Below are 24474 nucleotides of genomic sequence, written 5' to 3' on the forward strand. Positions count from 1 at the left end.
AGAAGGGAACAAAAATACTGGATTTCACTGTTTTCCACAATATTTTTATCAGCCTGGACTTTAAATACAGGCCGGAAGGGTAAAAACAAAAGACCAAGTGACAACAATAGTTGCGGGCTCTCAACGTGCAGTGCTACCATCTCCCCTGCATCTCCTGATAGGGTCACTAGTGCCTGTTCATGAACTGTGGTCTTGAGGCACTGGCGAGCAGAGGTCCTTAAATCTGTAAACCCAAGCTTAGGGGCTCCAGGGTGCACTTCCACACACTATATAAATATCCCTCCATGCCCCAAGGATGCACCACTCTAGTTCTAAACAATTACACACCAGGTCAATAAGAGGGTGGAGCTAACCACTTGGCTCAATTTCAGGTGAACTCAAAAGGGGAAATGGCCAAGTGAGTATAGGGTCCAAGACCAATAAAACGCATGCAGGATTCTTAAGGTGGGATGACAACGTACAGAAAAAAACACTCTGGTTGTGCACAGAGTCATTATCCTACTTAAGTAGAGGGTTGGCACTGGCATGGTTGACCCTAGGAATCATCTTATCAATTTCTTCGGAGGTGGTTGGCCCAAGAGTTCACCCTAAGAATACAATGTACTGGCATCGCATCAGAACAACTTAAGGGCAGGTGGCATAATGCGGTGGCAATGGGAGGGTGCCAGGGGCCATACGTCAAGCAAATAATATGCCCCCCTGCACACCAGTTGGGGTAGTAAATTACAACCATAATTGAGATGCCAGGAGTGCACCTGCTGCATTATTGGTAGTTACATGCCCTCGGGAATATTACTCTCAAACTGTGTCACCACAAGCACGTCTGAATACAGTGCTTAGTGGGTGATGGGGAGGTTGTCTTCAAACACTGCTTTGGCCAGTGTGGGCTGCAATAAATACAATCTGCTGGGTAAGATTTTAGGTAAGCAGGGTAGGTTCTTCCAGGTCTTTGAAACACAAAGGCCTATCGTAAGGCATTGCGCGGGAGCCTGATCTGACTACTTTGCCCAGTTTCCAGAATGGCTGTCTCTACAGCCATACCCACTTTCCACACCACAAAAGCCAGCTGTTTCTCCTTAAAAGGCTAGACTGAGCTCTGATTTACATGGCCACTTTCAAATTCAATTTACCTAAGGCAACAGGTGAAATTGGAGACTTTCAGCTATACTGAATAGAGATATCTTTAAAAAATGCTAATTTGGCATTGTACCAATATTGTGACTGCCTCATCTCCTTCTTTAATGCTACAACATTACAAAATTGTGAATAAATGATTTAAAACCCACAACCTTGCAAACAAACATCCACCATTAAAGCCCTTTGCTATCTCTATGAAGTCCTGTAGATGCATGACTGTCAGCCTGGTCAAAGTATCAAACATTGCAGCAAAAATTAAAGCATCAAACAGCCCGACGTATCCATGCATTGAGAGACAAGTCAAAGGATTCTTCATCTCACTGGTTCCATTCATTATGGAACTGATCTGTTCCTTCTTACAACATAGAAGCTCTCCCGATCATAAGAAACTAGTACTGATCACCCTCTCCTAAAAAAGAAACCAGCAGACCTCGCCACACTGTCCAGTTACAGACCAATCTCAAATCTTCTGTTCATCGTAATGTAATCCATGGTATCTATCCGTGATAGAAAGGGTGGTCACCAAGATCACTTGGAAAACAATAACCTGCTTCATGATCAGCAATCTTGCTTTAGGTCTTAAAGAGCTATAGAATCGTCACTGATAAATATTGGTGATGGCATCCTTTCTCTCTTCGACGCAAACCAAACACCAGTAACAATTTTTCTTGACCTATCTGCTGCGTACAATACAATGGACCTTCAAATCCTCCTCATCTACTTGAAGGAATGGACGGGAGTATTGCAAGTATCTGGCTCTGCCTTGAATTGCATATGTTCATTCTTACCAAACATGAAACAAAAAATGATTCGGGATCTCCTCATTAGAATTTCTTTCGAAGCTTGTCCAGTACAGCATCCTGCAAGGTTTATCCCTGTTGCCATTATTATTCAAAGTTTATATGCACCCCCGGCATCAACATCAGCCATCTTCATTTCCAAATGCATGCTGACAACTTCCAGATCTTTCTCCAAATTGACAGGCAATGCACTAGTCTAAGCAATAGCACCAGCTGAGTGGAACATAATATTTCCTGGATGAAAGATATCCTTCTATGTCTAAGTGGGGACAACACTGAGGTGTTAATAATTGACCGTAACTACTTTTCAATTTGCCAAAGGTTCCAGGGCAAGTCCCTACTTCAGCAACTAAATAAAAAGTCTTGGAATTTGTTTTGACACAAAAATGTTCTTGGGTCCCCAGATGAATACAGTGATAAAGAACTCAAACCTTCATCCTCCTATGATAAGGAAAACCATATTTCCTTCCGCTCTGTTCACCTTACTAAACTTTTGAGAGCTCTGATCCTATCCAGATTAGACTATTGAGTATATGCTGGTCTTCTAAAGTTGCTAAAGTTGCAAAGAATTAAAAACCGGGAGGGATATTCCTAAAGCTCACAAAATGTGAATTCATCTCACCTGCCTTGATAAGTGTCTATTGGCCTTAGGTACATTAAGAATTACATCCAAGATTGTAACCATTATGAACAAGGCCCTCCAAAGAAAAGATTAATAGTATTTACCGAATCTGGCCCATTGGAACATCCTCACAATAAACCAAAGATCATCCAAATCAGCTTTCCTTGTCCCAAGCACATTCAAAAGAAAAGACACGAAGTAGGAACCACAAAGGGTCCTGGTCCACACCTCTAGAATGGTCCTGGCCTATTGATAGGCAATAAGGACATTGCTGTATCTTCTGGAAAGATTGGAAACCGTTCCCCTCCAGAGATGCATTCAACCCAAACAATAGTGTGGATAGAAAACATGCCAGGATCAGGAACTGAAACCTCTGTTTCCCAAAAACACTTTGAACGATTTTATTTCTTTGACCCCTGTAATAGATGCTGCCTTTATGTTTCTCATCCCAACCAAGTGCTGTGAAGTGGCTGCTGGGATACATGTTTTCACTGTAGAAAACGGCTTAACTAACTAACTATCAGAAACAACATGCACAATAGATAGCAAACACAACCTAAAGCAAACAGGAGGGAAGAATTAAAGATTAAGATATGAAACAGAGGCCCAGATTTACAAACAAATCGGGCAGCGCAGTATTGAATGCAGTGTTACACTGAATTGCATAAAATGAAAAAAATTGTGCGGCACAGTATTTACATATAGCTTCATGCCGCATATTTCTTTGGCTGCACTACTGCTAAAAAGTTCCTTTAAGCAGTGTGCTAGGCATTCCGTTATTGCACAATTGTGAGCCTGCACTGTCTTGCTTGGAACTTGCACTTGAGGCAAACTGCCTGCTACAATTTTTTACGTGCAGACAACCATCCAATGATAAACCTCAAAAATAATGTGATCCCTCCGAAATAACTTATTACACTTCGAAATATCTACACATCATCTATCACCCACCTGGTGACAATCTTCTCTTCACTGAACTCCTCATGGACTTGATCACAACTCACACTGGTCGACAAAACACCCATATTTTCCTGGGCGACTTTAACCTCCACTGGAACGATCCCAACGACTCAGTGGTCAACAGTCTTAAGAACTTCCTGAACGCCTTAGACCTCAACCAAATTTGTAACAGCCCTACACACAATAAAGGTGCTACTCTGGACTTAATAATCTCTAAGAACGAGTCCATTCACTTGGAGTCAATCCTCCCCAGTGACTGGTCAGACCATAACATCATCACCTTCTTCATCAATGAAACAGTGGCCCAATCCACAAAACCTAAAGTATGGAAACAAAACTGGAAAAAACTCAACCCAAACACGTTACCTACTTCAAGCCAGAACCTACTTCTACCCCCCACTAGGTCCTCCAATCTACACGATCTCACCAACCACTACCTCAACTCTATGACATCGATTATTAACAGATTTGCTCCTCTTCAACTAAAAAGAGTTTCGACTAAAGTCTCTAAACCCTGGTTCAATGATCTTCTTAACGAGGACAGACGCTCTCTTAGAACTGCTGAACGCAACTGGAGATCGGTTACATCCGCCAAGCTCCTCATGACTCTAAAAAGAAAGAGAAACTCCTACTATCGAAAGGTCAAGCGGACCAAAGCAGTCTTCTTCAGCCAGCAACTTGACCAGGCAAAAAAAGTCCAAAAAAACTCTTTGAATTAATCAAAACTCAATCGAACAAACAACCTCAACGCCCACAAGATCTAACTCAACCTCAACCCACATGTGAAGACTTTTCTAACCACTTCAATACTAAGACTGAGAACATCAAGAAATATCTCATCAGTGATCTAAACTCACACACCTGCCTGCTCACCAAACCCTCCCTACCCACTAGCTCAACACAACAAATCCTGTCTAAATTTGCTCTAAAAAATGACGCAGCATGGTCATATTTTTACTCCTATTCTGAAGACGCTATTGGCAAATTTCTTAGTGCCCTGAAGCCTTCCAATCACCTCAGTGACCCTCTCCCCGTAAATGCGGTTAAAGATCTTACCCCATTGTTACTACCTCTCTGGACCAAAATCATAAACAGTTCTCTTCTATAAGGATGCGTCCCTGACTCCCTAAAGGTGGAGCAGGTCTCTCCCATCCTTAAGAAACCCACAGCTGACCCCTCGGACCTAAACAACTATCGCCCTATCTCCAATATTCCCACCCTGGCCAAACTTCTGGAAAAATGTGTTCACCACCAACTGACAAACCATATTGATCACTTCAACCTTCTCAATAACCACCAATCCGGCTTCCGGGCTAACCACAGCACAGAATCAGCCATGACACACATCATTGACGATGCTCTCCAAATACTGGATCAAAACGAAGCATGCCTTCTGATCCTACTTGACCTCTCCTCAGCGTTCGACACGGTCAAACACGAGAACCTGATTGACCTGTTGAAGCACAGAATGGGGCTATCAGGACCGGTGCTCAACTGGTTTACCTCCTTTCTGCAAAACCAAACTCAAAAGTCAAAGTCAACAACAACCTGTCCAAATCTGTTCCAGTTCCGCTAGGAGTCCCACAAGGGTCCTCGCTATCCCCTACACTCTTTAACTTATTCATGGAACCACTCACTGATCTCCTACAGGCGTCCAAGGTGCAATTCCACATGTAAGCGGACGATACTCAACTGTACCTCAAGATCAACACCCTTGATGACATTAATCTGCTTAACTCCACTCTCAAAATCACCCAAACATGGCCGGCAGAAAATCACCTCAAATTGAATTATTTGAAAACTAAATTCCTCCTAATTGCCCCACCCGCCAAAGTCCCGATAATGCACAATTGGATCAAACACCTTACAGCACTCAATGTTCAACCAACCATTGTTGATTCAGCGAAATCACTGTATATAATTCTGGACTGCAACCTCAATATTCAGAAACACATTAATAACACAACAAAGGGAGCTAACTTTCAGATTAATACACTAAGGAAGGTGAAACCCTTCCTACCTCCCAAGGACTTCAAGATTGCGGTTCAAGCTCTAGTTCTACTGAGGCTGGACTATGGAAGTGTCGCACTATGCGGTCTCCCCAAAGCCACTACAGCTCCCCTAAGAGCCGCCATCAACGCAGCTGCAAGACTCATCACTGTCTCGAAAAGAAGATCCCACATCTCCCCTGACCTAAGATCTCTAAACTGGCTGCCATTGGAAGCCAGAACTCACCTGAAAATAGCCTGCATGACTCACAAGGCCTTACATCACCGTGCTCTCAGCTATCTTACAAAAAAACTCAAAATATCCGGAGGGCACAGATCCACAAGAAGTGCGGTAAACCTCCTTCTGAAGCCACAAAAGTTCAACAAGAAAAAAGGTACAAACGATCTTTCTCAGGAATGGCACCCAGGATATGGAATGCCCTTCCACCGGAAACAAGACTGAACCCCTGCCCCTCATCCTTCAAGTTGGAAGTAAAAGGAATACTCATGGCAAAATTCACCTAAACAAAATCTCATGACCCTGCTTTGTCAGCCCCCCTGGCTCGGTACCTTACCGCTTTGCTGTTTGTATACTCATTATTCTACTATAACTCACAAGGCCGTTCCTGTTCTGCATCAGGTTGTGTGACTTTGTCTTCACGAATAATGCTGTGCTCTATTGTATGTTAATGTATGTTATATAACCAAACTCATCTACTGTAAAGCGCTCTGATATCCGCAAGAGTCTTGTCCGCGCTCTATAAAACTTTCAAATAAATAAATAAACATTTCGCTTGTCCATCCTTTGTGTCTGGTTTCATTTAGCACTAGTATTCCAAGAAAAACAGAACATACTACTTTAGTCGATCTGGCTTTGTATAGGATCCTAGGTTGTTTGCACTGTTCCTGCCCCTACATGCCCTATTTGCATGGATTACTAGGGTTACTGCTACATTATGCAAAGTCACTTCGTACTGAGCTCACATCAACTTTCAGCGCAAAAATTTAATTTGAGCACAAAAGTTTGTCAATGCTGCCATTTCTGCTACTTAGCAGCACGCAAGTGCCGATGGTAATCATCAGTAAATGTGGGCTGCGATCTATATATAATTGCCAGAAGAGGTAACATGAAACTTCAATGAATGCACATCAAACTGTAATTGTAGAAAATTGCAGGCTGTGTATTAGAAAGCTTCCATTTAGCTGACAATCAATCAGGTTAGACAAAAAAACAAAAACTTTGGGAGAAATCACAGCTAGGGACCTTCCACTTAACACCAATCTCAGTCTTGCAAATAAATATCAAAATTACTACCAATGTCTTCTCTTCCAAAGCTCACTACATAATGTCTAGAGTGCTGTAAATACGCTTCATCACATTTTAGTCAATATCCATTAGTGACCCAGCAATAGAGAACTTACATTCCCGCACTGCAGCCGGGAAGGATGAACCCCTGTGCCTTGGGTACAATTAGCCTCGAGGCTCATCTTTATGGGTTAAAGAAAGTGCAAGTAAAAAAAGTGCACAGCAGGTTTCAGGGCAACCGACCGTTTCCACTATCTCAGGGCGCAGTGCATGACTTCACTTAACCTATCTCTTCGAAATATATTTCATCCAAGAATTAAGTCCAAAAAAGCACTCCAAAGATTTAAAATAGAATAGAAATTCCACACTTTGAAAACTGTTTTGCCAGAACTCATTTCATTTCATGAAGCTTTATTCGGTTCATATTATACAAATGACCATAAAAGCATACAGGCAAAAACATAATTTTAGGTAACGACATACAATTAAAAGCGAGATGCAAGGTTAAAATATCATACTTTTCCTAAAATAAATAGATTCACATATAAAAGTAGCAGTAAAAAAACATTTATCCGGCGAGTTCACGTTATAGATCAACTTCATAGCCTCATCAACACTATAAATTCCATATTTTATTAACATTGGTTTGAGGTAGGCCACCCTGAGATTCAAGAATAGGGTACAAATTAACAAAAAGTGCAATGTGCTTTGTTTCGAATGCCCATCACATGGACAAGGGCCAACTGGATGCTTCTTAGGGTTGGGAAAGGCCACCAAGACGTGAGTCAAACCAAATCTAAGTCTTGTGAGAACAAACCTGTGGGCTGGTCTGGTTACCTAGCTCAGGTATAGTTGAAGGCCTTCACAATCGATATACTTGTTGTAGAGGTTAACTGCAGTCAGGTGGGCATTGGTAACTAGACGCTTTTGGGCTCTATACAACATAAATTTGTTTTTCATTTCAAGCTTAGGAATATCTCCTGCAGCACACGGGTCCACTATTATATTGAGACCATAAATGGCCTGAAAACTGTCTATGATGTACTTTAGCCAGGGGATCTTGGTAGAGTTAACCAGGTCAAGACAATCCTTAATAACGTGTTGGTTGAAAACTGTCTCTTCCTTGTGCCAAATGGCGCGCCAGATCATTAAAGACCTTAATGAGATAAGGTCACATAAATAAGCAGCCCCCACTTCCCTATGGATCAAATCGGTTGGGGCAGAGGTAGGTAGGCAGAGAAGTTTTTTAAGGAAGACATTTTCTTCCATTTGCAAACTGCCTACGTTGGAATAGCCCCACAACCCGGCCCCATATAATGCGATCGAGACACTCCTTGCCTTATAATTCTGCATCATATCACCGATTCGTCTATCGCCAATTTTAGAGGCAAATTTAAATATTCCATAGGCACTTTTTGCCATTTTTGACCTTACATTTACGAGCTCCTGGGACCAACTACCATCCCTTGAAAAGGTCACACCCAGGTAACAAAATGTTTCGACTTGCTGCACTTTTACCCCTTCTATAAAAAATGTATGGTTTTTGTTAGTCCTAGCACCACAGATCATCGTATGGGTTTTACTCTTATTAATTAATAATTTCTTTTTTTTATAAAAACAGAAAAACGATCCATCAGGCGCTGGAGACCTATGGGGGTCCGTGATAAAAGCACAGCATCATCTGCATAAAGCAGTACTGGCACTCCTGACCCATTTACATGAGGCGCATCCGCTTTAACTGTTTTTAACCCCTTCCAGGCTGATGACGAGCTCAGCTCGTCATGAGCGTAACCTGCCGTGCGCTCATGATGAGCTGAGCTCGTCATGTAACGCGGTAATTTTAAAATTGCTGCGTACAGCGGGAAAAGCCGCCGCAGCGATGCGCTTAAAATTGTGTCAACAGCATTTACAAAAAGAGTGAATAGCAGAGGGGCGAGACCACAACCCTGTCTTATTCCACGCTTTACATTAAAATTAGGGGTACACTCCCCGCTTACCCCGTAGCGCACACAGGCTTGCATCTTTTCGTAGAGTATAGCTAAAAAGAAAATAATTGCCTCTGGTGCACCGAGTTCTAGCAGGGCTGGCCATAAAACAGAGTGGTCGACCAGATCGAATGCACTGCTTAAATTGGCGAAGCAAAGATATATGGTGCCGTGCTTGGCCTTGGTGTATTTGCCAATTAATAATTCTAGATTTAAGCATTGGTCTAATGTACCACGGCCCTTCCTAAAACCATACTGCGAGGTCCCCAAAATCCCCTTCTCGTCAGCCCACTCTTCCAACCTGGTCAGCAACACTCTGCTCATGATTTTCCCTGATGAGTCGAGTAAGCTGATTGGGCGGTAATTACAAGCTGCTGACTTGTCCCCCTTCTTATGGATAGGGACAATAATAGAGTCTCCCCATGTTGGCGGAATCATGGTAGTTACTGCTGCATTAATAACCAAAGTAAGTATAGGGCCCCATAACAACGGAAGAGTCCTATAAACGTCAATAGGAACCCCGTCCGGTCCCTGGGCCTTACCCCCCTTGCTGGCCTTAATACTGCATTCCACCTCGGCTAAAGTAATGTCCAATGGGACTAAAGGCCATGATCTTTGTTTTACACCGTTTTGGCCGACAGCTTGAAATATAGCTGAGAAGGGAGTAACCCAGGTCTCACTACTGACATTGGACGCGAGATGAGGGGCTTTACCATCCTTAAGAAAGGGGGAGTTAACCGTGGCCCAAAACAGGCAACAATCGGAGGTATCCGCTGCCTGCACTAAATTGTCCCAGAACCGTTTCATAATCATGTCTCAAAAGTGTTACTTTATTCTTGTCCCTAGGTCTAAAAGCTAAAGCCTGTTTCAATTGAGAAAGGGGGGCTGTACAAGCACGATCAAACCATCCATTTTTATGGGCGGTTTTCCCTTTCCTGGTCCCTGTAAATATGGTATCTATAGTCTTATTAATATTAATAAAATTATCTAGAATAAAAGATAAAGCACTCCCTGGTGTCAGGATACCATTAATATCTGCATTAGATTTAGATATAATTATGCTCATTACCTTCGTAGATTTTTCCCCGTTCCACCATAACCTTGTCCCGTTAGATCTTTGTGGTTCAACGTTAGCTACGATTCTGGACGTACGCAGTGTACTGCGTTTCCAGATCTCAAATCTCATTAAAATACAGTTGTGGTCACTTAGGGTGGATTCCTCGATAACCGGGGTCAAACAATATGACACAATGCTTGATGAAACCATAACATGGTCAATATGAGAATTACTATTCCTGCCTGTATAGGTAGGAATGGTTTGGCCCTTGGCATCTTTGGCAGGCTGTAAGAGCTCTAAATCATAAGTTGACATTAAATTATTTATTGCCGTCTCACCATACTCATTATGTGGGAAATGTGGTGTATTATCACCTCTGTTGTTTTGTGCCCCACATGCCCTGGAAAACGATATTGGACAGATCGAAGAGTTAAAATCACCTAACCCAATAAAATCAAAAGTAGTTGTCTCTAACACAAGCTTCAGTAGGGCACTTTCTAATTCGCCTATAACCTTGTGCCATGTGTTGTCAAAAATATTGTTATAAAAATTAATTAAAAGCACATCTTAACCTTCCTTCTCACGTATCCATAGGATTTGCGAATGTGTCCCTACAGTTAGGTGTTTAATAACGGTCAGCATTAAATTCAAAGATAGTAGAATAAGCAAACCACCCTTAGCTCTACCATGCCGCGACTTTGATGCTTCTAAATGGTAGCATATAAACCCATCAAAACTCGGCTTTGTAGAACACCAGGATTCTTGAAGACACCGGATGTCATGTGATCTGATCAAATCGGCCCACTCCAGCATTTTTCCCTTAGATGCCCAGCCGGCTATATTCCAGCTAACGATTGATATTCCCCTCGTATTGCAACAATTGGACTGGTCTTGAGCAGTGAAACAATTAATACCATCCCCTCTGTGCTCCGCCTCATCTAAACCAGCATTTATATTATCTACACCTGTGAATCCTTGGTCGTTTGCCACCCTCTCTATAGTAAAGACAAGTTTGTGCCCGCTGCCGTTAATCATATCTAGATCGGCCTTCGGGGTTAGCTCTGAGTCTATGCATTTTTCACTTAATTCGTTCACCTGGTTATTAGAAATCACACACATAGGAGACCCACACTCCTGTGTATGTCAATCATTTGAATCGAGGGAACTCAGGGCTTGATATCTATTCTGTACCGGGACCTCGAAAGTTGGGCGATGAGTAGGTGTAAAAGGCCTACTTCTATTGTTAACAGGGGGTGCTTTAATAAGGTGACTCTAGAAGTAGCCAAGTGAGCGCACACATACACTGTTCTCATCATAAGTTAGGGAGGCCGCTCTTAACAAGACAGTTGCGACGTGTTGGGGATGTTTAAAGTTAACAATAACACAATCGCCCCTGCAAGTCTTACTCGAATTGCCAATCCAATTTACCCTTCTGGTAGTAAGTATTTGATCAAAATAGGTAATTGGGAACCCGCATTGCTTATGCAACCATGAAACTGTCTTATTTTTAAGGGATTTGTGTGATTCCTGCTGAGACTGGGTTGGATTTAAATCAGAAGATGGTACGTTAGTTAGAACGACTACATAAGGTGCACAATCGGGTGGGAGATTGATAAAACAGCTATTCTTTACTGCTGCTGCCCCCGTCTTACTTTCTGGTACTATTATTGCCTGTTCTTTCTGACGTACTATTGGCAGTGGGTCAGACGTAGCTTCTTTAGTTATTCTTAGCCTCCCATTATGTGACTTTGATGCATCATTACTAACTTCAGGGCCCTTATCGACAGCCCTACATCTTTCAGCCATACCAATGTGGGCATCCAGAAGTCCACCTAATCTTAACACTTCTGCTGAAATCAGATCAACTTTAACTACTAAGGGTTTAATGATCTTTTCTAGCCTGGCCTCTATAATACTGACTAAAGAATCAAACTGCTCAATGTTCATATTAACTGTACCATTCTTGTCCTTTAAATCCACATCTCATGCGTTACTTTTGGGTAGTATTTCAACGCTTCTTTTGTTATGGTTCCCCCCACGTTTAGGTTGCGCTTTCCTACATGTCCTCAGTGCTCTAGGGGCTGTGGAGCACTGTACTGCAGTGTCATGAGATGTATCCAATATATCCTGATTGGGCGCTGGTAGAGCTGCCACATCCGTTGTTGAGACATCAGGGTCACATCTATCATCCAATGGTAATGCGATCATTGAGGTAGGAAGTGTAGGAGATAAAGCAGTAGGGCTCCCCGACCTAGTGATTTTTGCCGTTCATTATTAATTTTATTAACTATTTTCACCAAATAGTTATCCAGCGTGGCTTTCTTTTTGGACATAGTTGACACTAGCGGCAAATCCCAAAGTCTTTAACTATAAAGAGCTAAGGCTGCTGGATACAGTAAAGATATGGTTTATATCACCTCAGAAAGATCAATAGTGATGCAAATCAATTAGCCAAAGAACAAGGTAAAAAAAAAAAATCATAAGTCTCACTTGGCATGCGCAGGTAATCTGTATAGCAACGACAAAGGTGCCTGGCCCAGCCCAGCCTCGTCCTGCCCCGGACTGCCACAGACTGTCCCGCCCTTGTCCCGGGCTTCTCCCGCGCGCTCCCGTGGCGCGGAGGGTAATGCTGGGTTTTAAGCGCCACCTGGCGCGATTTCAGAGTTGACTGCTTCCGGGCGCTATGGCAGCCTGGAGTTGTGATCCTGCCCTCTGGGTCTCCTCCCCACCGCGGCCGCGCTGGGTTGGGAAGAGCCGTGGTAGCAGGGAGAGACCGGGCACAGCAGCGAGAGTCCCAGGGAGGGGAACCGGCACCAACAGAGCGGGCCCAGCAAGACAGTGATGCGGCGAGAATCAGCAACAGGCTGAAGGTAATGAAGATGTCCCCACTCCACCGAGGGTAATGCCAGAACTCATTAAATTGTTAAATGAAAATGATAGACTGCAAATATTTGGTAACAGGCAGCCAGGCGTTCTTCCCAAATTCTGAATTAGCCTGGACCGCATTAGAGTGTCAAAAATTAATATGAAGCTGGGTGTAGTTAATAAGAGTGTAAGGCGAAGGGGCGAGAGAGGCCTCGGTCTTGGTTTGAGCTGTGACTGACCTCTCATCAGACTCAGGCAATCTGACCCACTGATTTATCCTGATTTCCATAAGTCATTCTTGGCACACCCTTGGAAACATGTGGCCTAAAGTTTCAGATTTTTGCATGTGCAATGTGTGAAACACTGTGATATTGTGTCATAGAACTCATGACTCAAAGGGACAGGCATGTATTGTTCCTTTAATTATGCATTAACTGACCGTCTCTTCTGGAATTATTACTTCATACCCACAGCCTGAAAAGCCGTCAGTCTTAATTCCCCAAAAAGTACAGCTTTCATGAAGAAGACAGGAGGTTCTGTGTGTCTCTGTAGAACTCCTTAATCTTACTGCAACCCCTGAAAGAGTTAACCTTCCTGCTTTGTGTAGGTTAATGCAGCACAAACACCAACCAACTTCTTGCCACCCGAAGGCTGTCTCTCATCGACGCTCCCTTCCTGTATCAGTTCTGCCCCTTTATAAGGGACCCTGCCATCTACAATGGCTCATGTCCACTGGTATTGACAAGCTGTAACAGGAAAGGGTGTCTATTTGCTCCCTTACAACTCTGCCCCCAGGACTAGTTCATCAGCCCACCCAATGGACATCTCCTATGCCTTCCTGGTTGCCAGTTCTGCTCACCTTCCCACCTCAGGTATAACTATCTGCATTCCAGGGCCCATCTGAACGCCACACTCCCAAGTGTTGGTATTTCTGGGAGGACTCAAGGGTTTGTCTAGTCTGGTCGGGCCTTCCTAAGAAGGTGCTATGGACAGGTCCACGATACGCCAGGCCAAAACAGTCCATCATCCCAATGGTACGCACCTTGCCAGTGTCCACCTGCCCACTGTACGCACAGGAAGTTTAGTGTCTAGAGCGGTGTGTATATATCATGCCAATTCGTATCTTGGAAGCCAGCAGCTATCTTACAAAAACCTAGTCAAAGAACTATACAGTTAAGGTCTAAAGAACTTAAAAGTCCAAACAGGTTCCATTAAAAAAGTAAACTCACCCTCTAGATGGAAATGGATAACATTTTAAAAATATTGCATGCCTCTAAACATTAGTAAATGGACCAACAGTTCAAAGTTACTTTAGATCCGGTTCAGCCTGAATAAATACGTCAAATCAAACTAGCAAGTCCAACAACTCTGCCTCACCCGTTTACGCAGTGTTGAGTTCATGGCAAGCCAGGTCGAAGGTTAAAAGTGATAACAGGCAAAATTGACGTTACTGAACGAAAATGGTCCCTTAGGGATGCTCAGTTGAGACAATGGATGCTTCAAGTTCTTTTGTGACTTTTGGTTTGTCACTACTAACAAAAAACATACAATTCCTTGCATATCTTCCTATTTCCTTGCCCATCCTGGACCCACCAGAAATCAGATCTTGATTGCCTTTTCATCTCTGACATTTTTCCATGCCCTTCTTGCAGTGGTTCTCCAAATCTCATTCTGAGGACTTCAGCGCTATCAATTTATCAGTCCTCTGCACGATGAACTCAACATTTGACAATTCCGCCCACATCAATTTGTGGGTTCCTATTTTTCTAATTCTTTCCACCATCTTAGAGATATATTCATATCTTGGAAATATAGCTTTTGATTTCGACCAACTTCAGTTCATTATTACCCTCTGTAATCCATTTCCCTAACGTATTGGAAAATATCAACTCAACTCCTCACTTGCTAACATCTAGTAATCATCCTCAAATCTTGCATCATCCTCTGTAGGCCATCTAAATATCCAATAATCATTGGCATTTGCATTTCCAGGCAGGTACTTGACCATAAAACAGGATTCCTGCAAATCATAAATCTATTTTTAAGTTTGCAGTCTTACCTTGCTTGCACCTTTCGTCGTAAAAAATTCCGCCAACGGCCTATGATCAGTACTGTTCTGAAAAACAATGCCCCATATATATGTGCACAATGTTGCAATTCTCCCTCCAAACAAGAGCCCCTTTTTCAAAAACAATAATGCTCTTTGCAACATCACTACCCTCCATCCATATGCATCAGAATTCGTCACAAAAGTGGTCTTATCATTAGGATCATATGGTTTAAATGCTACAGCACCAACAATGGTGGACCACATTACAGTATCAAAGATGAATATCATGTTGGATGTAATTAATATGGCCCTGGGGCTATAGGGGGTCACTATCTTCATTTGAGCTGCGACCGACCTCCTATCAGACTCTGACATTGTGTCCCACTGGGGAAACATCTGGAACTACATGACCAGAGCCACTTTTTGGAAGCCCGCAAGTGTAACCACTCTTGCCCGAACAACACATTTGCCTAAACCATGCATATGTTTGGTTAAGACAAATGCGCTCTAGTGTTCAGGAAGGGCAGGGACTCGAAACAGGAACCGTAGCTTTGGAACGGGAAGCAGACACAGACAGGTAAGTGGGGCTTGGGACTGGAGGTCGCTTTCAGGGGTGTTGGTGGCAAGTTTTCATCGCTCAGGGTGGAGAAGGCAGTCAGGGTACTTTTAAGGAGGGGGCAAGTTTTAGGGGCTCAGGGCAGAAGGAGGAGGTTGGGGTAACTTTAAGGGCTGAGTTTGAGGGTATTTAAGGATTGGGGCTTTTTAAGGGCTGATGCGGTGGGGCAGGTAGGGGGTTTGTAATTTAGGCCTTAGGGCAGGGGGCATGTAGGGGATTTGTATATTAAGGCTTAGGGCAGTGGGCAGGTAGGGGGTTTGTAATTTAGGGTTTAGGGTGTGAGTCGGGGGGTCGGAGTAGTGGCAAACTCAGCCATGCATACACTTTTACCATTCATGCCTTTACCACAAAATTATGTGGTAAAGGCATGAATGGTAAAGGAATGCATGGTTAAGTCGCATTCGTGGTTCGAGCTGCATGGTAAAGGCAAGCGTCGTTGAGCCCTGCATGCCTATATCATACATCCGTCCTACTGAGCTAACTTGATTTCAAAAAGGAACATTGATAACTTGACCTATGCTTTAAAGTGTTTCTAAGAAAAATTGCTAGTGGTATGCTTGCTCCACTGTGATATTGTGTCATTGAACACAGAACTCAAAAAGACAGGCATTTATTATAGTCCACTGCTGAGGGCTATACCGAATGTTAAAGGTCCTGAATCTGAGTTATAGTCTGATCTGTGCTATAACAGAAAGTGTTCTAAACAGCTCCTCAATACCCCCAAGCTAACAAAATCCATGACATAGTCTTAGCAATCTGCCATGTTTCAATCATTTCTACTCCACTTACTGAAAATTCATTAGGCCCAAGCTTAATTTTTATTATGCTGGCATATTTAGAGCAATTTTGGTAATTCTGCATTACTCTTTGGTGCAAAATTATTGATAATAACTCAATTACACCTGCTTATGTAATTAAGAGTAATTTAAGGAAAAGCAATCCATAGGCCTGGGTGGACTTTGAGGAGCTCCGCTACGTGGAACTCTGCGAAGTGACCAAAAAACTCCTCAGAGCTGCAGAGTACGTTAGGTCACGCCGTTCGTGCTGATTTTTAGCGCTGGGTGTTTGTCCTGCACTGGAAAATCAGCACAAATTGCACTGGCTTCTTTCAGCTGCTTCAGTAAATTTTCTACTTGAGCAGCAGCTTTATCAACAAGAAGGGATGGTGTCTCAACGTGAGCAGTCGTGACCATCTGCGACCACCCGCATTGAGAAATCTCGCTGGGAGGTGGTCTAGCGTTGGACTTTCCTTGCTTGCGCTCGCCAGCGGAGTTCACAGCTTATGCCTACAATCCTATGGCAAGAGCACATTTAGTGAATTTGAGCAGTTGTTCGCAATCACTATTTGTCTCCTGCTGCATCTAGTGCTATTTCCTAATGCAAAAAGCACTCTCTTGTCCATTTTGTCCCTACACCAAATTTAGAGCTATTTCTTCATACAGAATGCCTTCTCTCACCCATTTTAGACACAAGTTGGGTATTTTGTGATAAGAAAATAGTGCAAACTGGCGGGTGTCAGTTGGGTGAAGATCCTAACCAAAGAGCACATCTGGTGATCGCGAGCCGCTGCTCGCACTTGCTATTCATGTTCTGTTGAATCTAGCGATATTTTTTGGTGCTGAATGCATTCTCGTGCCCATTTTGGACGCAAGGGGACATTTCTGCGTTAAGAAATAGCACTAAGTGCTGAATTACTCTTCTCTCAGAATTACGGGTAATCATGTGAAATTTTTCAGTAATTCTATGTGATTATGCTACACTGAATTGCATGAGCTATGTCCACCCTGAAGAATTGTCTAGGAAATTAGCTACTTTAGGGATTTCATTACAAGACCAGAGGCTGACATTATGCATAACCTTTTATTTGCCGCCTCTGAAGCAGCACCTTTAAAGAACTTTTCCAAACAAGAACAATCCAGAATTGAAACTCAAACTATCAATACATGTCACTGATATAGAACTCTCCTCCTCTTTTAAATGCTGCTTCTGTTAAGATAAGTCCCTTTAATTTATTGTCTAAGGGCTATATTGGGGAAGGTGTGAAAGATTGAGAGGAAGATTTGTGAATGAAAAGTTTTTAACTTTTAGAAGTGAAGAGTGTACTTGGGCATTTGATTGTGTTGTTTTTTGGGGGATTTTGGGATTAGGAAAAAAACATTATGAGGAAATAATTTTAAACAAGTTTATGTTTTTATTTCCATTGCTTATGTGACCTGCAGTTAGCCTACCTCCATGTAGGTGTTAGAGTCGGGGAAAGCTAATTTGAGTATTAGAGCAGCTAGACAGCGCTGGGTAGCGAGCGCACGGTCCAAGCTTACTGTTTTAATGTGAGCAGCAAGCAAGCATGTGTGTGGCATCGCAAGCAGCATAGGGCTCCTGCAAGGGGAGCGGAGGTCGGCGCGCACTGAGGCGCGTGCTGTCTTTCAAAGGCAAGCACAGTGGTGAGATGTTTTCTGAAGATTAACACCATGCACACTGCACATCGTAGATGGGCCCATTGATTGGCTCGCCGTGATCTTGCGAGATCGCGGTGGCCATTTTGGATAGGACTCACAAGAATGAAAAATATATGAAATATGTTACAAAAGCTAAGGCTTGATCCAGTTTGTGTACAGAATGAAAGGACTCACTCAAGCAGCGGAGTACTGCATTGACTCAGTGAAGTAGAAGATCAATTAATACATTAATAGAGAAATTGGAAATTGGAAATTTACGACATATCTAGTTTAGGAAAAGTATTTTTTTGATTGTTTTGAGCTGGCACTTGCCAGCATATATTAGCAAATATGTCCTCAGATGGTGATAGTGTGGAACAGAATGTGGTGGATGGTAGGGTTAGCAAGGAGAGTTTAAAAAGGCTGATTCAGAGTGAGGTTAGGGCTTCGATGAGAGAAGTAGTATGGATGGTTTTGGAAACAAAAGAAAGGATTGTGGGACAGATGAGGAAATTTGATCATTATCTGAAGAGGAAGAAAATACAACAGCAGTTAAACAGAGTAAAAAGCTTAGGGAAAGTAAGCATATGAATAAAACCAGCAAAGATGGATTGAACTCCATGACAAAGGTGGGTGTCCAAGCGCCATGAAAGACAAAGGTGTCCTTGACAACACTCAGGATTTATCATATGATGAGCTTACGATGGAAATCAAGATGATGATTTAGATGATGACATTAAATGTGATTTTAATTCATCAAATATGATATAGGATCTTTTGGGGGAAGAGATGTTCAGTCCCGACAATATACGTCACCCTAGAAGTGCTGATTGGTGGCCATTGGGCCACATAAGCAGATTTATAAAAGAATGGATAAGAAGGTCTTTAGCAAGAAAGGTGAGGAATATCCTTAAGGCAGAGTGTTCTATGCCACAGATTGAAGATAAAGTATGTTGTCCTCCCAATCAAGATCTGACTTGCTAACCTATCTTTTTAAAATTGAGAGAGATCAATGCATGGGTCTTGAAAGATCATTGAAAAAATTCCAGGATCGACTACTGGATGTTCTTGGTCCACTGGGTAAAATTATGAATATGGCAAAAGAGGTGCACTTAAACAGTGAGCAGATTGATTGGAGTCATCACTAGATTGGAGCCAGAGAGCTATGGTGTTTTTAGGGAATGCCAATTCAGGGCTCTTGGCAGAGTGTAGGAAATCTGTACTAATGAAGATTAATTTAAAATTAGGAGAAATGGCTAGCAAAGAGAATCGTAGCAATGCGAAAGGGTTAGTCTTTGGCGAGGGGCTTGTAGCCACATTTATAGCTCTAGGCAAGCCACAGAATTATATGAGGAATATTTTTGGTGGTGTTTTTTAGAAGGGCCAGCAGGTGAGGACTATATGCTGGCCGTGGATATCAAAGGTCCCAATCTGACTACATCTACAGAGGGGCTGGAAAATACCACCAAGGTTCCACAGTTTTCTTTCCACAAAGAGGCCCGTTTGGCAGAACAAGAAGTAACCGGGGGAGAGGGACATCAACTTTCAGGGTACCATGGTGAGTACAGAGATTTCTTTTGGTTCTTCCGTAAAAAGAATAGGTGGACATTTGCAGATATTTTTAAATGAATGGAAATGTTTAACACAAGATCCATTGATCTTAAGTACAATCCAAGGATCTGAGATAGAATTTGCTGAGGTACCGACTCGGGTAAAGGAACCAAAAGAGTTAAGTCTATCTCAGGAACAAGAAAAATAGCAGATTTGGAAATAGATGCAAAGTTAAAGAAAGGTGCAATATGTTTAGTAGAAGGTCGCTTGAAGGGTTTTGTCAGCACATTATTTTTGGTGGAAGAAAAGGACATAGGATGGGGACTGGTAAAAAATGTAAGAATATGTAATCTGGCTTTAGTTTACAGACATTTCAAGATGGAAGGGATCTATCTGTTAAGGGATGTGCTTCACTTCACTGTCTGGTAAAATTGGACATGAAAGAGGGCATATTTCACAGTGCCTATGGAGGAGAAGAGTCAGAGGTTCCTACAATTCACATGGAGAACTCAATTATATCGGTTTCAATGCCTTCGGTTTGGTCTATCTTCGGCACCATGGTGCTTTACAAAAGTGATGTGTGCTGTGGTAGCTTATTTAAGAGATAGAGGTGTTCGCATGATTGTTTATTTAGACGACATTATTTTAATGTCACAGGATGTGGAGGTGCTGGTAGCTCAATAATAGGAGACGAAACATCTCTTAGAAGCCTTAGGTTTTCTCAAAATTGAGGAGAAATCTGTTATGATTCCATCTCAGAGTATGGAATTCTTACGTTTCATGAGAGACATAATTGGGGAAGTGTTGTTGTTGCCAGAAAAGAAAAATAAGTTGTTAAAGAAGGAGGCTTCACATGTTATAAAAAGGGCAGTTTGACGTTGAGCGATTTGGAAAGGCTATTAGGATTGTTTCCTTCATTGTTCCAAGCTATATTCCCAGAGCATTTGCATTATTAAGCTTTACAGAGGGTAAAAGCAGCGGCCTTGAGAGAAGGTTTATGGTATGGCGACAAGGTTGTTTTGAATCAGGAAGGAAGAGTAGAGTTGGATTGGTGAATAGAAAATTCTGGAGGCATGGAATGGAAGAGCAATTTATATTGTGTACCTGCATTTGTACTGGAGACCGATGCGAATTTAATTGGTTGGGGAGCTCTGTTGGTAGAGCAGTAGACAGGTGGTGCTTGGTCAAGTCTCGAAGAGCCATGATATAAATTGTCTGGAAATGACAGCAGGTTAGAATGACTTTGAGGAATTTCAGGAACGTGTTACAAGGACAGGCGGTTATGATGAAGATGAATAATATTTCAGCAGTGTCTTACATAAACCACATAGGAGGTTGCAGATCCAGGAGTCTATCAGACATTGAGAAGGAATTATGGCTGTTGTGCCTGGAGCACAAGATAAGTTTAAGAGTGGAATATCTTCCCAGGGTAAGGAATTTGTGGGCAGATTGGAACTCGAGACATGTTGAAGACTTCAGCAATTGGAGACTGGGACAATTGTTTTTCAGGAAGATTTTGAGTCATTTGGTGGTGGATCTTTTTGCAACCAGGCTGACATTTCAGATTCACAACTATTTCAGTTGGCTATCAGATCCAGGTGCGGCAGCGACAGATGCATTGAAACAGAGGTGGATAGGAATCAGAGGGTATGCATTCCCACCATTTGCAATGAATCAGAGTGTTCTTCTGAAGGTGAGGAAAAGGAGGTGTCAGGTAGTACTGGTTACTCCTCTTTGGGTGTTGCAGGCATAGTTTCCAGCAGTTCTGGAATTGGCATGCGAGATTCCTTTGTTGATTATTACACAGGAAGGTTTGTTGACAAACGAAGAATAAGAGTATTCTTTGGTATTGAGCAGAGTCTTGAACCTTCTTGTTTGGAAGGTGTCAGGAGATCTGGAGCATTTGAGGACCTTTCGCAAGGGGCTGCTGAATTGCTCGAGGACTTTTGGGCTCCAGGTACTAGGCGAAGATACAGATGAATATGGAATCATTTGGTTTATTGGTGCGTGGAAACAAGGCTGGACCTTTTGGAGGCATCTGTGGTAGAGGTTGTACTTTTTTCATTGAACAATTTGAAAAGGGACTCAGTTATAGGACAATAAATTGTTATAGATCAGCAGTTTCTGCAGATCATGTGGTAGTTGGGGGTAACCCCATTGGCAGTAATATTTTGGTTTGTAGAAGTTTGAAGAGCATGAGACTTAAGAGGCCTTCAAAAGCAAGGTATGACATTTTGTGAGATGTGAATTTGGTCTTGAATTTGTTACTGTCTTGGCCATTGAACAGGCATTTGATTATAAGAATCTTTCCATTAAGCTGCAACACATTTGTGTTTAGTGTCTTGTAGAAGATTGTCGGACGGTAAACGTGTAGAGGTGAATAACAGGACTTTTTTTAGTCCAGACACTCTGGGCCCGATTCACAGAACTAACTTAAGACAAAATCTAAAACTTACTACTTTTGGTATTCACAGAAGTTAGGATTTTGTCTTAAGTGTGTCTTAAGACAGACTTAAGACAGCCTTAAGACAAAATCCTAACTTAAGTCTGTCTTAAGTCTGTCTTAAGACAAACTTAAGACAAAATCCTAACTTCTGTGAATACCAAAAGTAGTAAGTTTAGGATTTTGTCTTAAGTTAGTTCTGTGAATCGGGCCCAGTGTTTTTCGAATTATGGAAAAGAACTAAGACTATGTCCACTCCAGTATTTTATCCAAAATTTGAAGAATGTATAACATTGTGTGTGGTGGATTGCTTGAGGGAGTATGAGTCTAGCCTATTAGAGAATGGAAGGGATGATGAACATCAATTGTTGATTTCCTATTTGAAACCATTTGGGGCGGTAAGTACACTTTCAAAATTGCAATAGAACAAGCAGGAGTGAATGTGGAAAGGAATAAAGCCCATTCTGTAAGAGGTGCTATGGCGTGTAAAGGTTTTTTGGTCTAGTGGGAAATTGCTAAAACATTTGTAAGCAGCTGATTGGTCAAATGTGGGTACTTTTACAAAACATTATTTTAGAGTTATTGAACACATCAGAGGTGGTGTTGAAGGGCTTTCAACATGCATAATGGTAGCCTCCGGTCTTGTAATGAAATGGCAATTCTCTAATTTACATGAAAAGTGTATCACGATTTTATTAAAGACAATTATGTTTTGAAAAACTAAATAGGAATGGTATGTGTTTTTTTTGCAATGCATTCTTTTGGGAACAAGTTGTTTTCACATTTATGTTTTATTCCAGATTCTCTGTCATAAGGATAGGAGATCATGGAAGTTACAGATTGGAATAAGGAGTTTGGTTTCTTCAACAGTTCTGCATTTAAAAGAGGAGGAGAGTTCTACGTGTCAGTGACATTTATTGATCGTTTGAGCTCCTATTCTAGATTTTTCTTATTTGAAAAAGTTCTTTAAAGGTGCTGCTGCGGAAGTGGCAAATAAAAGGTTATACATAATGTTAGCCTCTGTGTCTTTAATGAAATCCTGATTTTCTTTTCATGTTTAATCTGAGAATTGCCATTCTCTCAATAGTCTACCCACACACACACTTCTCTGCCCCTCAATTCAACCACACCGCTTAGAGGATTGTACTCAACAACTTTCACAAAACAAACACTTCCCTCTACTTCAGTCAGAGACTTCAAGTACTGCACAGTTTTATCCTCTTTGCTACTACACCCACGGCCCTACAAACTGTTGATTATTGTGTTAATCCTTGCTGACTCATTCTTACAAACTCAGACAAAGTATCCCACTATGCTACACTTGAAACACTTGACTTGTCAAACACTTGATAGTGCCCTATTGTGGATGGAGCCTATTCCCTTTCTCTTTTTTGGGTGTGTTTTCAGAATACCGTATTGTTCATTCTTGGACGGTGAGTTCTGCCTTAACTTCACACCCCCTGCCTATCTATGTGCTCATTGCATCACCGCTTTCATGCAGAGATGCAGCGATTAGGCCATGAAAGGGCTTGGCAGGGGAAGCCGCTCAAAGAAAGAAAAGACACATAAATGCAGAGGCTTGTTTTCTGCGCTGTGAATGCAGGGGATGTAGTATGGCCAATGCAGTACCCTGGGTTTCCAGCACGCAGCCACAGTCCAGCCTGCTGCACTTGACAGGGGAGGGGCTGAAGCCCTGTCAGCCCACTGCATGTTGGGCACCTTTTTGTAATAAATGTATACCTGAAGGCATTAACAGATTGCATCAAGTTCCTCTCTTCATCCTGCCTTATCCCTATAGCACACACTGCTTCAGTAATTCATTGTGTTCCTCATCACGGCTTGGGGTCAGTCATCAGGCTGAGGTCTAAGTTTAAAGCATGGAGGGTTGAAGGGCCATTTCAATTTGTCCTCAGGGTGCAGCATCCAAGATCTAAAGGCCTTGGAAAATGTCCCACAAGGGGATGCAAGAAGACACACAGTGGTGTGATTGCTGATGGCTGGGTTAGTAGTGTCTTACCCTGCAGTATCAGTCAAACACAGAATGTTTTGCACTCACTGAGAACACACAAAGGTAGGAGCCAGCCACAGGCAGGAGCAAGAGAACCTCAGGCACTCCTGGTCATTGGTAACAGTCCTCTGGGTTTCTGAACACTGAGTTGGTCTGTGTTTCAGTAAACTCATGGTCATACGTGGACAGGTTAGGTAGAGCTCTGCTCTAATCAGTCTAATCAATCAAGATGTTGGAGTCGGTCTAGACAGGCAGCTGGTCTCCCATTTTGGTCAATTCTTCAGCAGATGGGCCAGTGGTTTTGAACATGAATATGGCAAGTCCTCATCCTGCCAGCCAGTCTGCCTCCATCTCTTTCACACCTCTTCAACAGGCAGTCTTTTTCTCAGTCCTGTTACATGTTCCCAACAGTGTCAGGGGAGACGCCCATGTTTTTAGCCGTTTGTTTATCATTTTCCTCTGCTCTCATGCACCTAGCTTAGCCCAGCTGATATGAAGAAACAACAGGAGCTGGGACCAGCCCAATTACACTTATATTCAAAGATCGTTTGAAATTTAGGGGAAATCCAATGACTATAAACGTCATCTTACTGCAGATGACGTTCAGCTCCATGGAAACTAGAGTTCCAAATGGCCACAGTCACTCTGTTT

Source organism: Lissotriton helveticus, chromosome 9 (assembly GCF_964261635.1).
Source record: "Lissotriton helveticus chromosome 9, aLisHel1.1, whole genome shotgun sequence".
NCBI classification, from domain to species: Eukaryota; Metazoa; Chordata; class Amphibia; order Caudata; family Salamandridae; genus Lissotriton; species Lissotriton helveticus.